Source organism: Myiozetetes cayanensis, unplaced genomic scaffold, assembly GCF_022539395.1.
Source record: "Myiozetetes cayanensis isolate MyiCay16 unplaced genomic scaffold, myiCay2020 scf15, whole genome shotgun sequence".
NCBI lineage: Eukaryota > Metazoa > Chordata > Aves > Passeriformes > Tyrannidae > Myiozetetes > Myiozetetes cayanensis.
This window is the reverse complement of record NW_026087159.1, coordinates 19,446,152-19,459,478: the sequence shown is the minus strand read 5'-3', so window position 1 is coordinate 19,459,478 and position 13,327 is coordinate 19,446,152.

Here is a 13,327-nt window from a genome sequence, read left to right as displayed (position 1 = left end):
TTCTTTCCAAAGAAAGGAGAGAAAAATAGAGAGACAGGGAAAGAACCATTGACACGTGTCTTTTAAAGCCACTAATGGAAGATTCCCTGAGGCGACCAGTCGACCTGGCAATCCTCCCACTTCACTTCTTGACAGCTTCCTGTCTTTGCCTGAGTTGTCAACCCGGACACCTCTGCATTTTGGCTCTTGAGAACTGACAGACACTGCAGGACAGCAGGACATGGCCACGACCCCTCAGGGGCCACGCAGACCCCCAGCTCTGACCCATCTTTTCCCCAGCTCTGCACTGGGGCGAGTAAAAACACTTTCTCTTTTTAATGGTGTTGACTCTGACTTACGTGACTGCTTGCGGTTAGCGGTGCAGTCAGCCAGACTGAGATCCGTGCTCCATGCAGGCTGTGCCCCTGCTCTCCCTCAGTGATGTTTAACCAGCAGGTCTTTGCCATCCTGGCACACTTGAGTTAGCACAAAGGCATGAGCCGGGTCCTGCTCCTGCCTTCCTCTTGCAATGGTTTGTGGGGGATGTGTGATGGGCACCGACAGCCCTCTGGATTGCCAAGAGGGATGATTTTATGCCCTTTCTCCATTCCCTAGGAGGAGTGTGTTTGCCTAAAGGAATGTTTTGATCAAAAGCTGTTTGAAAACTTGCAGAGATCAGCTTAGAGCCTTTTCTACCATGGGATGTGGGTAGGGGACAGACCTGACAGTCCTGCACTGCACTCATGGGATAAGGGTGTGGAACTGACCTGTGAGTACCAGCGGGGCAGCATCTGGCATACTGAGTAGGTCTGTGGGTCCCTAAGCACTCACTGCACCTCAAGTAAGTTCATTAGCAAGCAAGTGGCCCACCACTTCATCACCTGTGTGGTGGCATTGACCTTGTGTCACGCCTCAGGGCAGGAGGCCATGTCACTTCCAGCATCCTGCTCCAGGACAATGTGCTTAAACACTGGGAGTAAGGAGTAAAAGCCTGTGGTTGCTCATTTTGGGCACTGCCAGCCAGGCCCAGACATGCAGCTTGTTGGTTCTTGTGCAGCCTGTTGGTTCTTGTCTAAAACCAGAAATCTGGATGGAAACCTGAAAGCAAAATGCCCCAACCCTGTGAAACATGCCCGGAGGAGTGTTGGAGTGTTTCCCTCTCCAAGGCAGCAGGCACTGGGTAACAGGAACAGCAATAACAAACAAAAGACGTATCCAAAAAGGAAAAAGACAGAAAATAGACTGGTTGAAGTTTCTTTGTCACACTGGGTCCGTCTTTTCCCCTCATGAAGCTGAGACCCCACGCTGGGTGGATGGTGGTACTGGCAGGAGACACCCACGGAAAGAGCTGATGGTGATTAGTGCCTCATATTTCACCCCAGAGGAGTCCAAAGCCTCCCATAGGTGAATATTTCAGCACCTGTGGTGTTGGTCTGGCTTTGCTCATTTCTAAGTTGCAATAAAACTCGCGCAGATGTTTTTGGGATATCCCTGGCCCTGCTGTGCTGCTCCAGACCGCGCAGGGCATGTGCAGATCTCTTGTCCCTGTGGGGAGCATCAAGATGGAACCAAAATGCCACCAGGATGAGTGTCTCCCATGTAGCTGCCAGGGGGAAGGTTGTCATCTTCCCATGTATTTCTGGTAATTCCAAAAGGTAGTTCCAAAGGGGTTTTTACATCTTTCTTCTCGTTGTGTTTTCAAGAAGTACCCACCAGCAGGGACCCCTCCACCCTGTGCACCCAGTGGTGACCCACAGTGTGACCACAGGATTGAGGAGTGGCAACATTCCTGGTTATCCACAGGCAGAGGAGCTGCCCTTGGGGAGCTGTGCTAGGTGGTCTGCTCTCCTGGTCCCCTTTCCAAGCAGCTGAGCTGATTGCTCTGGTTGAGCACACAGGTTCCTCTTGCCCATGGCTGGTCTTGCAGCGTCACTCCGTGTTCCTGCCCACGCTGGGTCTCCTCAGGGAATCTCACAGCAGTGCTCCAGCATTCTGAGGGGTTGAGGGTTTTGGCCAAAGGATTTTAACCGCTCAAGGCAAGTCATCCAAACAGGACCACAGCTCCTGGCCAGGCACCTGCAGAAGTGTGAGGAAACGATGCATGTCCACAAGTGCTGCCTCTAGAAGGGAGGGGAGCAGGAGAAGGAGGAGGATGCTGTGGAGAGCAGGGTGATGAGCTCTGATGGAGCCACAGACACTGGAGTAAACTCCTCCACTGGGATGTGTGCTTTGCTCTCAATCCCCTGCCATCATTCCTTAGAGGTTAATGTGCCCTTTCAGGAGGTCACATCCAACACCCACTCATCTGGAGGCAAAGTGGCCACCATTGTTCATGGTGTGGGGCTGCTCAAGGCTCTCTGAGCCCCACATTTCCCATGAACATCTAGAGAGGGGTGTTGGGAGAGGAAGCACAGGGCTCACCACAGAGGGACCAGACCATGCTGGGGATCAGAGGTGCTGGGGTGGCTGTGGACAGCCATGAGGGTGGTTTCCAAGAGTGAAACTCCCGTGGGTTGCAGGCTGAGGCCAGTTTCAGGGCTGGGACATGCTGGAGCTCCGCCTGGTTTGCTCTACACAGAGCCAGGCTGTGATCCCACCTCGGTTCCCCTCAAACCACTTTTGGTCTGGTATACGTGGGACGTCCAACTCCCCCACTGGGTGTGGAAAAAAGTGATGCACCGGTGCTTCAAAGGCAGCCCAGAACTCCCTGGATTCAGCAGGTGATTCAGCAAGTGTGAGGAAGCCCCTTTCCTGCTCCTGTGCTGGGACAGATGGTGCTGCCAAACCCAGAGAAACCAGCCAAAGCCACGCAGGGGGACTCCAGGAAGCCGACAGCATCCTCTTGGGCACTCCAAGCAGGTGGCATTTCCCACCCCCATGATAAGGCATGGCCCTGTGTAGCTCTGACATGGATTGTCCTGCCCAGGGCTGCCTGGGCTCTGCCCCCATCGGTACCGGCTGTGAACGACACGTGGAGGACACAAAACGGTGCCTGTCAGGAGCATCAGCTGAGCGTCACCTGCCATATGCATGTGAGATCCTAAAAGCCCTGACAGTTCCTGGGGCCTCAGTGTTCCCATCTGATCTGCAAAGCTGGCTCCTGCTCTGCCTCTGCTGTGTGGGGCAGCAGGACAGGCTCTTTATGGCAACCATAGCGTCCAAACAGAGCTGTGAAGGGCAGGTGCTGCCCAAAGGGTCTGCTCCCTGTGTCCTGGGCAGTGCCAGCACCATGGTGTCCTTCTCCCCCTAAAAACAGGGAGCATGGCCTGCACATCCCGACGGCACAACCACAGCCCCAGGGCTGGAAGCTTTGGCTGCAGGGCTGGTCCCAGGGATGGTAAACACAACCATGGATGAAGACAGTGTCACCACGGGGCCACAGAGGCAGAGCTTTGGCCAAGTGCTGCATCCAGCCAATCCAGTGAAATACCATGGAGAGGCACCAGCTGGGGATGGGAAACTGTCACAGCAATGCATCTGGAATCACATCACACACCTGGAAAACACAGAGCAAAGTTCTGCACCCACATTGCTACAGCTGGGCAAAACAGAGAAAAATTATATATGAAGAATTATTCTCTTGAAAGCTGGCCTTGATGATTCTTGTGGGTCCCTTCCAACTCAAAATACTCTGTGACTCTACCCATGTTTATCTCACATTCCCCTTGTCTGCCTCTGCCTTCCCACAGACATGCTGTTGACAATACAGCAGCATTTAGGGTTGTATTGCAGACTTTCCCAGGAAAACACACTTTAAAATCCTAATTTGAGCCTTGTACTCGTCTGACCTACTCAGCACCACATGATCTGTGCAGCAAATCATCCAGATACCGAGTAATTACAGCCTGGTGCTAATAAATGAGCAACAAACTCATAATTATCTGCAGAAGTTTTGATGAATGATTTTTGGAAAACCCACCATGAAGGGAAGGACTAAATTTGGAAGGACTCAAATCTGTCTGTGGCCACAGGAAAGAGTAAGTGGGAAGGACAATCCCTGGCCCCTCATCACTCCTGGCAGCAGTGTGGGGCTATCGCTGATGTCCTGTCTGGGGGAATGGGGGGTCATTCTGTGTCCCATGAGGCCTCTGGAAAGTTCCAGTTCTTGGAAGAGCAGGCAAGAGAACCTGTGCTCTGCAGACAGGGAGAGCCAGAGCCTGAGCAGGGACGGCCAGGCTGATTCTGGTGGCAGCTGTCCTGCCCAGCTGGAGCAGGCCCCCAGTTCCATGGTGAGGGGCTGGCAGGGGGGTGTCTGGCTGTGCTACACCTCCACTCTCACCCTGGCTGGTTCCCAGCCTGGCTCCCGCTGTGGGGCAGGGCCAGGAGAGCTGCCTCTTGCCCAAAAGAGGGCTTGGCATCACCCGATCCCAGCCAGAGATAACAGAAGCACTAGGTGGGAACTCAGCCAGGGCTGATCTTGGGGCTGTGCAGGGCTGTGCAGTGTTGTTCTGCAGGCATCCATGTGTATCTCCACTGCCTTTGGGGAGGTTTCTGCTGGTGCAGATCCCACCAGTGACATGGAGGGAGGTGAGACCTTCAGCCGAGCCTGCTCTGTCACATGGACACACCTTGCAAGTGCCCACCATGCAGGAAGGGGTCTTGAGGGTTCCTCTGCTCTGTCCCTGCTGTCCTCAGCACCGGGCTGTATCTCTCCCTGTGTCTCTCCCTACACACGAGATGAAGGCTCAGGACAAAGCACACATCAGCTCAGCTCTATCACCTCGGTGTCCCTCTGCCTGTCTGTTTCCCATCCTGTGGTTTGTGCCTGGGCTCAGGGCACACCCAGTCCCTCAAGACCCCTCTGGATTGTGCTGCTGCCTCCCATCAGGACAAGCAAGACCTGGGGGCATTGGCACTGTGTGACAGTGCTCTGCAAAGGCTACAGACAGCCCTGGAGCTCCCCTGCCCACTGAAGCCCCCCCATTGGGAGTCTAAGGGGGTCCCACACTCCTGCCTCCCCACAGAATGCCTGGGGAGGTGCTGAGCTCTGCCTGACCCACAAGGCACTGACCCCTTCCAACAGCAACCTCCCACCTGGGAAAGCAGCATCCCGTGCAGTAAGCCAGCTCCCCCTCCCTCCTGAGCCCATGGAAATACTTTTTCAGACCTATAAACCTTTGTGAGTGGATATAAAGTTGCAAAAACCCACCCCGGTGCACTGCAACACCTGTGAGGACTGATCCAGCTACTCCCAGGGTGGCTGCCTGCTGGAGGGGATGCCAGGCAGCGCTGTTAGGAGCACTCTGCCCAGTAAGAAAACAAATTGGAATAGATTTTTCCCTCACTCTGTTGAACCATGTACTCCCCAAACACAACTCTCAGCTGGCTGATGGGGATTTCAGAGGGCTCCTTCACTGACAGAGTGAAACATGTGAAGCAGAAGAGCTCTCCAAAAGCCCTCATAGCCCTGACTTGTGGTGGTTTATCCTCGGCAGTGAGGCAGAAGCCATTAGGATGGATGTGCCTGTGAAGGAGCACATTTCCCAGCTCCCTGAGAGCTGCAATTACAATATTGAGCTGTGTGAGAGCGAGAACAACTTTTCCAACAGCGGCAAAGCAGCTCTACAAACCCTGGGACGGGAACAGTGTGAGGGGACAGCGATGGGAATGCTACTTTCATCAGATAAGCATCAGATTTCCTTAAAACCTTATACCCACGTTCTCCTTGTGTTCATTTGTGAGCCGCTGGGCAGGCAAGAAACTTGCCCGACTTTAAGTCAAAGGTGAGCTATGAAAGTCCTCCCATTGCTCAGGAATTGGAGCTTTAAAAATAAAAAAACTAAGTGTCAGACAGCCCCCTGCTCTGCAGGAATTCGGCGCTGGCTGGACACAGAGATCCTTGGATAGCTGCACAGTGGGCTGGTCTAGCATGAGCCGCTCAGGAAAACAAGAAGATAAACCACCTCTGTAGCAACACTTCAGAGCTCTCAGATGTGAAGTTTTTACCTTTTATCTCCATCCAAGTTAAAAATATTTTTGTTTTGCCATGAACTGCTGAGTGGACAATCCCGAGGGCGTGGGGGCAGCCGGGATGACTGGGCTGCTCATCACAGGGATCAGCTCAGCTCTGGGTCCCGGCTCGCTGGGAGTGGAGTGCGAGCCGGTGGGCGGGTGTTCAGATCTGATGGTGGAGATCCCACTACGTCTCTCAGTAAATGGCTTGAGTAGTTAATCGCCCTCTTAATGAGCTGAGTGTGTTGTGAGAAGTGCTGGGTGAGACTCCAAGCTCTGCTCTCCGGCCAGACCTGTGTTAGGTGAAAGAAGCTTTTTCCATCCAGCTTCAGCTCACCGTGCAGGTCTTCACGGGCTGGATTGGGATCACCATGGCCTCTGCTGTGGGGAGCAGCTGAGATTTTGGAGTCTCATGGCAGTTTTTCAGCCTGTCTGCACAGTTTTAACTCTCATGTAGTGTGCCCCTCTGCTTCACGAGCCCCAGCAGCAGCTCCAGCACCCAAGCAGAGTCCTGGCTCTGCCTCCCAGTTCCTCTCCCCATGCCCAGGGTGGCAGCAGCCCTTTGAGCTGGGCATGAGGCAAGAGATCCTGTTCAGCACATCAACCCCAAACTCAGCCAAGGTATCCAAGGTCCTCTGATGTTTCTGCAAAACTGGATGCTAAAGGTGTCTGGAACAAGCATTTTTATGGCATGTGATCCAGAGGATGTGCACCTCCTGATAGTGTCATAACAGCCCAGAAGGGGTTTCAGCAGCACAGGTATCCTTCATGCTTTCTGCCTCCCTGGTATCCTCCTTTTTCTTCTCCTCTGTGACCTCCACCACCTCTGGTCCTAACAGCCTGACCACAAATGCCACCAGAGAAGCTCTGAGTGTGGAATTTGCACCGTGCCTGGCAATGGAATGAAAAGCCAAAGCTCAGCGATAAAGCACGAATGATCAAAGCTGCAGGAGAAATACTGTGATAACAAGGATGGAACAGCAGCAAGGGAAGGGAGAAATGGAAGTGAAACAAGGTCCAGCTTCAGTGGGAGGAGAGAGAATGAGGAAGAGCCCCATTGGGTTCACTCTGCTGAGGGGGTCCTGCTCTGTCCTGGCATCAAGATGGAGATAAGGAGGTTTCCTCCCCCCAGGCTGAGGCTCAGCATTACTCAAGGGGATGCTTCTCCCTTGGAGACAGACCCCAGGGAGCCTGGACAGAAACCTGGACTCAACCAGAGCTGGTTTGAATCTCCTCTCAGCACCACACTGACTGTGCATCTGGGAATGTTACAGGCCAGGCTTGGAGTAATACTTGAAAGGAAATGTGGACAAAATCCATTTTAGAAGCATGGTGTTGGTCACCAGTTATTTCACTTCTCTTTAACAACTTACTTATTGTCTTGCATCATGTGATTTACCATTAAATATGACCCCTCTAGAGCTTCCTGTCAGAGCCTTGTCCCATCATCTGAAGAGTCTCTGGCACTGCAAGATGCCAGGAAAGGCAGCCACTGGTGACCAGTGAGTTTCTGAGCTCCTCCAGACTCTTGGGCTCAATTAATTCAAACTCAATATTTAAAAATGAGCTTCTGAGAAGTCCATTCCCTGCGGGGCACAGCAGTGGGTACCTGCCAGCACTGGGGTTTGCTGCCATGGTCAGCAAGGGAGGGGGGCAAGACAGTCAGTGTACGTGTGCACCTGTGCATGGCTTCATCCTCCTCCTCCTCCAGACTTTTATTTTCCATTAAGCCTGGGCATCACTTTAATTTGGAGCCAGCTCATGCAGCTCTGCTCCGGAGCCCCACGCCGTGCCGAGGGAGGAGCGGAGCAGCAGGCAGTGCATCCCGTTGGACCTGCTGTGCCAGGTGCCTGTTCCACAGGGATTTTCTCTCCTGACACTGGGGAGTCACACAGCTGGCTGGGAGGGAGGCAGGACACCCTAAATCTGGGGGGTCAGGCAGCTGGCTGAGGCGGGGGCAGGAAGGGGCTGGAGTTCAGAGGGGCTTCACTAGCACCTGGCATGGGAACTTGAGGGGTAACACCCTGTAATGAGGTGGCAAAAATAGTCCCAGCGAGGGTCTTCTCCCTCCAGGCTCAGCCACATCCATCATTGTCCTTGGCACCTCATGCTGCAGCCTCCCCTGCTGTGCTCCCAGCTCTTTCAGCATCAATGCCTCTCCACCCGCCTCTCGCTGAACAGCAGCACATCACGTTATTTTTGAGATGAGCTTCTCTCGCTCTGATTTGCATTTTGTTATATTCTGCCATGGCCTGCCCCGGTCTCATCTGACTGGCTTGCCACAGCGGGGCTGCAATGCCAGCTCCACTCTCTGAGCTGCCCAAAAGCTGTTGGCCTCTCTCCCTGCTGGAGAGGGACCAACTCTCACCCCAGGACTGTGTCCAGCTCTCTCCCCGGGGTTTCAGCCACGAGACAGACGCAGTGCCTGTTCCTAAGGTTGGCTGCCTCCCAGGAGGCCTGCCTGCTCCCAGTGCCTAGATAAACATCTGAGCTTCACCATTCCCACTGCCCAGATAAACATCTGGGCTTTGCCTGCTGCAGTCTCGATCATCCCCACACCTGCGCCTTGGCGGCGGCTCTGCCGGCACCCCCTTCGGCGGAGAGACCATGGGCAGCCAACCCACACCAGCCCACGGTGATGGCCGAGTCCACACAGCCTCTAATTTCACAACCTAATTTAGTAAATGACCCAAACGTGCCTTTTGTTCTCTCCTGTGCCTCAGTAACAAAGCCAGCGCTGTTTAGGAATACAGGGTATTTTCTGCAGGTGGGCAGCGGGCTCAGGAGAGCCCCATGTGACCCACACACAGCTATGGGCACCTGCTCAGTCGAAACAGGGATTTTGCCCTGACAAACCTCAGCCCTGTCTCCCCAGTTCCCTGCCCAGCACTTGCTCCTGCCCAGAGGTGCTACTGTGAATCCCAACAGAGGAGCTGCTGTCCTTTGTCTCTCCTTAAATTCCCTCAAGCTCAGCACTCATTTTCTCTCTCACCTTCTGGCTGATGAGGTGTGAATGGGGAGAAGGAACCACTTGCTGGGTGCTGCAGGCGAGGGGGTGGGGGAATATATAAGCTGGGGAAGCACATCTTTGCTTTTCGGAAGGTCTTTGATGTCCTTGGAGTGCTGATGATGGTTGTTGAGGAAATTCTGAGTGCTCTGGAGTGAGCATATAGCTTTTTTTTCCTAGTTATAAGCCTGACCTAGGTCTTACTAAGTGCATGTTTGCTTTGCTTAGACGCTAAGGTAACATAATGCTGGGGTGAAAAGCTGTAGCAGTGGAATACCTGTTACCTGTCGATGTGTGAGGCTCAAAGAAAGCGGGAGATTCACATTAGCATGGAAGGGCTGCTCTGAGTGTGTGTGAGCCGTGAGTTGGGAAGGGGGGATGCTGCCGGCAGCATGGTGAGTCAGGGCAGGTCTGGTGATGCCAGGGGCAGGCTGGGTTTGGAGAACTCTGGTTTGGCTACTGAGAGCTGGTTTTCTCTTCTGCACGACAAAGAGGTTACCTGCAGCATCCCCGAAGTCAGCTCAGTCCCTGCCTGAGCCGTCCTTGGCTGGGAGCTGGGGAATGCAGGCATGTTGTAACCTCCCTTTCCCTTCGTGCCAGTGCAGGGATGTGTATGTCCAAGGGAGCATTCTCATATGCAGCTTTGGACGTCTGTCTTCAGAAATCTCTGTGCCTTGAGAGCCAGCATTCCCCTTGGATGCTCCACTCAGCAGCTCCAGCAGCCTGAAACAAAGTTCATGGAGAACACTCCAGCAGTGCTGCCCTGCTTCTTGCAGTGCATCCCCCACTGAATGCAGTGTTGTGTTGTGCAGTGTGTGACCTTGGGAGTAATTCGTGTACATCCCACTTGGTTTATTTCCTACTGAATTGATTGTTTGGGGGTCAAAACAGTGTCCTTGGGTGCAAGGCTGGGTGGGCTGGGGCACCTTTCCCATCTGGGCACTGGTGCAGGGGCAGCTCAGGCCACCACAGCTGGCTTTGAGTGCGGGATGTTGCAGAATTACAGATGTGTGGTTCCTCTGGAGCCCAAAACTGACCCATGGGTTCTGCAAAGCATCACGCATGTTTTTTCCAACTTTAGTAAGTGAGAGCTGGGACCCACAGCCCAAGGATGCCAGGGAAAACACAAGCAGCATGTGATCCCTCTGCATGCCTGACCTAAGGGACTCAGGATCCTTTTCCCTGGCCCAACAGGATTTTGTGACCAAATCTTCTGGCTGAGATCTGCCTTAGGGGAGTGCAAACAGCATTGGCAACACAGAGATGTGCAGGGGATGGCTGGAAGCCTGGGTGGATAGTTCTCACCTGTCAAACCCCTGCCTCCTTACCCAGGTGAGAGTTTCCCTCCTGGCGGCCCCAGGAAGGAGGCAGAGCATGGAACTGCTCACAGACAGGGTGGCAGAAAATCCTGTGACCCACTTGGACAGAGCTGGGCTGGATCAAGAGGCATCCAGGATTGGTTTGAGTGCAGAGAAGGGATACACTTGGGAGAAATCAGCTCTCAGAGCCTGTGGGGCAGCTCATCTGGCTGCGGGGGCTTCAGCAGGGGCATGTTGGACCGTGGAGCCTTAAAGAAGGGCAGGACAATGACACTGACTCTTTGTGTGAGAATAAGATGTCAGACAAGTGGATGCTTATCCATCAGGGAGAGTTCTGGGGCAACTGAAGCCTTCACCTCCCTCGCCATGGTAGAGGGCTGGAGCTGGGATCAGGCTCTGAAATTCCAGGCCTCAACATGAGGTGGTGCACAGCATCTGCTTCCATCCCTACTCTGCCACTCCCTGTGCAGCAGCAGGGAGCAAAAGCAGAATGCCTTTGGAGGAGAACTGGGGATAAAGGAGCTGCTAATGAGAGCTGGAGGAATGAAGTCATCAAAATGTAGAAAGGAATCGAGGAGAGATTATTCTGGGGGAATTCATTCATCCATCCCTGCTCATCTCCATGCCTGCACTTCATAAGGAGTGGGAAGAGGGCTAAAGAACTTAAAAGGATTTTTTCCTCCTCTGTGTTTTCCACTGGAAGAACAAATTTTCGAGGGGGAATCCTGCTTTATAACCTCATGTTATTTATTCAGTTTGCATCCCAAGCACGCTGCACAACTCGAGTGTTTCCATTGCTGCCTGTGTGATGTGGATGTGAGCACAGACCAGCCTTGGGCAGGAAAATTGCAATTCCCTGAGTCCCAGCAACACGCTCACAGCCGTGTGAGACAGAAACCAGGATGGTCTTTATTCAAAATGCACCGGTCCTGGAAGGGCTGCTGAGCACTCACCACTCCAACGTGCCTTTGTGGGCAGATAGAGATGATCTCCCCACGCTGGAGTGCTCAACACATCAGCATGAGGAGCTCTACCCTCCGCTGTCCTGCTGCTCATTAAAGTGCCATCTGAGCCCAATCCCTTCTGTGTTTTGAGCACATGCACAGGCACGCCACAGCAGTAATTGTAAATATTTGCCCAAGGTCACCTCTGACACCTCCGGCGATTAATGCAGGAGCCCAGCTAATCCTGGCACTCATCAGGCTGCGAGCGTCTGTGGTGATCCATGGGGAAAACTGTTTGAGGGACTTAAATATTCTTTGTTTCTGAGCTATGGTCTGGTGCATCCCAGCCCACTCTGGGCCTTGGCACTGGGTCTGTTCAACAGCTGGAGCCACAGCTGTGTGCATCCACCACAGTCCCTCAGCTTGTGAGTGCCAGCAGCAACCAGATCCCAGAGGGCAGAGGAGGCACCAGGGCCAATCTCTGCTGCATCATCCCAACAGCTGCTCCAGCCCCACGAGCTGGTTCCCAGAGCGCAGAGGAGACAGTGAGGCTGATCTCTGCTGCATCACCCCAGTAGCTGCTCCAGGCCCCCGAGCGCCCCAGCCCTGCTCACAGCGGGGCTGTCACTGGAGCTGGGAGCTGGTGGCACATGGTCATGCTATGGAGCTGGCCACTGCTGTGTGGTGTCATTGCCTGGGCTTTGTCTCCCTGGCTGCTGTGGGAGCAAAGCTGAGGCTCTCGGAGCTCAGGGCTGAGCTGCTGCTGGTATCTGAGCCCAGGCAGTTGGGTTGTCACCCAAAATCCTTGGTGGTGGGGCTTTGCTTGACCTTCAGCCATCTGCTCGTTGTTAGTGGTCTCACGATGTGCCGTGTCTGTGGGCTGCACATCTGTGCTGTTGCCCAGCCACCCACTCCAGCTGTGCTCAGAGCCTGAACCCGCCCCTGGCTACCAGATGTGGCTCTGAATTTGGGAAAGTGGCTTTAATCTCCTGCCTGTCTGAGGCACGGAGGATGGGGCTGTGTCAGGCTCTGGTCTGGCTGGTCACTCACCTCACATCCCTCTGCAGATACAGAGACAAGGGTTGGTCCCAGGATGGCTCTGAGCTCTGTGATTTAGCCACAGCTGCCTGGGCTGTGCTTTTGCTGCCAGAAAGCAGAGATGGGGTTTAATGCAAGCTACGTGGTGCATAGTAACTCCCCTGCTGTCAGACCCTCCTGGGAACAGGCATTTGTGATTCCTCTGTGTAGTGAACCAGGTGAGAAAAAGGCTGGCCATGGTGGTGGGGGTGGCCTGCTCGGCAGCCATGCAACTGTCCTGTCCCACTGGAGAGCCGTAGCAGGACAGCTGCCACATGCTCGGGTCTGCCTGGGCAAATGCAGAGCTTGTGTGTGTTTGTGTGTGTGTGTGTGTGTGTGTGTATGTGTGTGTGCAGTGATGGTGGTGTTAAGGGCACAGAGGAGGCGTCTGCACCTCCTCCAGCACCTGCCGGCAGCTCACCCGGCCTCACCTTAAAACACACCAGGAGCCTGGATGTATTTTTCCTCATGTTTATTTCAAAAAGATGGCTCATTTAGCACTCTGGGCAGCCTTCAAATATAAATAACCCGTGCAGCACGTCCCCATGTTACCAAGGAATAAATTACAGTTCTGGGTTCCCCCTCCCATGCTTCCCTTTGATGTTATTGCCGTGGATACACTTATATGTGCACTTCACACCTAACAATCCAACCTCACCCGGAGCAGGTTTGCTGTACAGAGAACACCGGGACGTCCCTCCATGATGCTGAACCAGGCGGTGAAAACCCTCATTTGATGCATTATTCATTTTGAAAAAATTAAATGTGTTGAAAGACGTGCTGCCAAGGAACCGAGCCCCACCGTAAGCATAAGGACACACTCTGCCCTGAATCCCATGGGAACACACAGGCATCTGCCATCCCACAGGGACACGTAGTGCCCTCAATCCCACACGGGCACACGCTGCCCATCGCCCCGTAGGGACACACACCGCCCTCAGTGCCATAGGGGCACACAGTGCCCTCCATCCCATGGGGGCACAGCTGCCCACCGTCCCACAGGGGACACACGCGGTGCCCTCCCAGCGCACGGCACCCCTCGCGTGTGC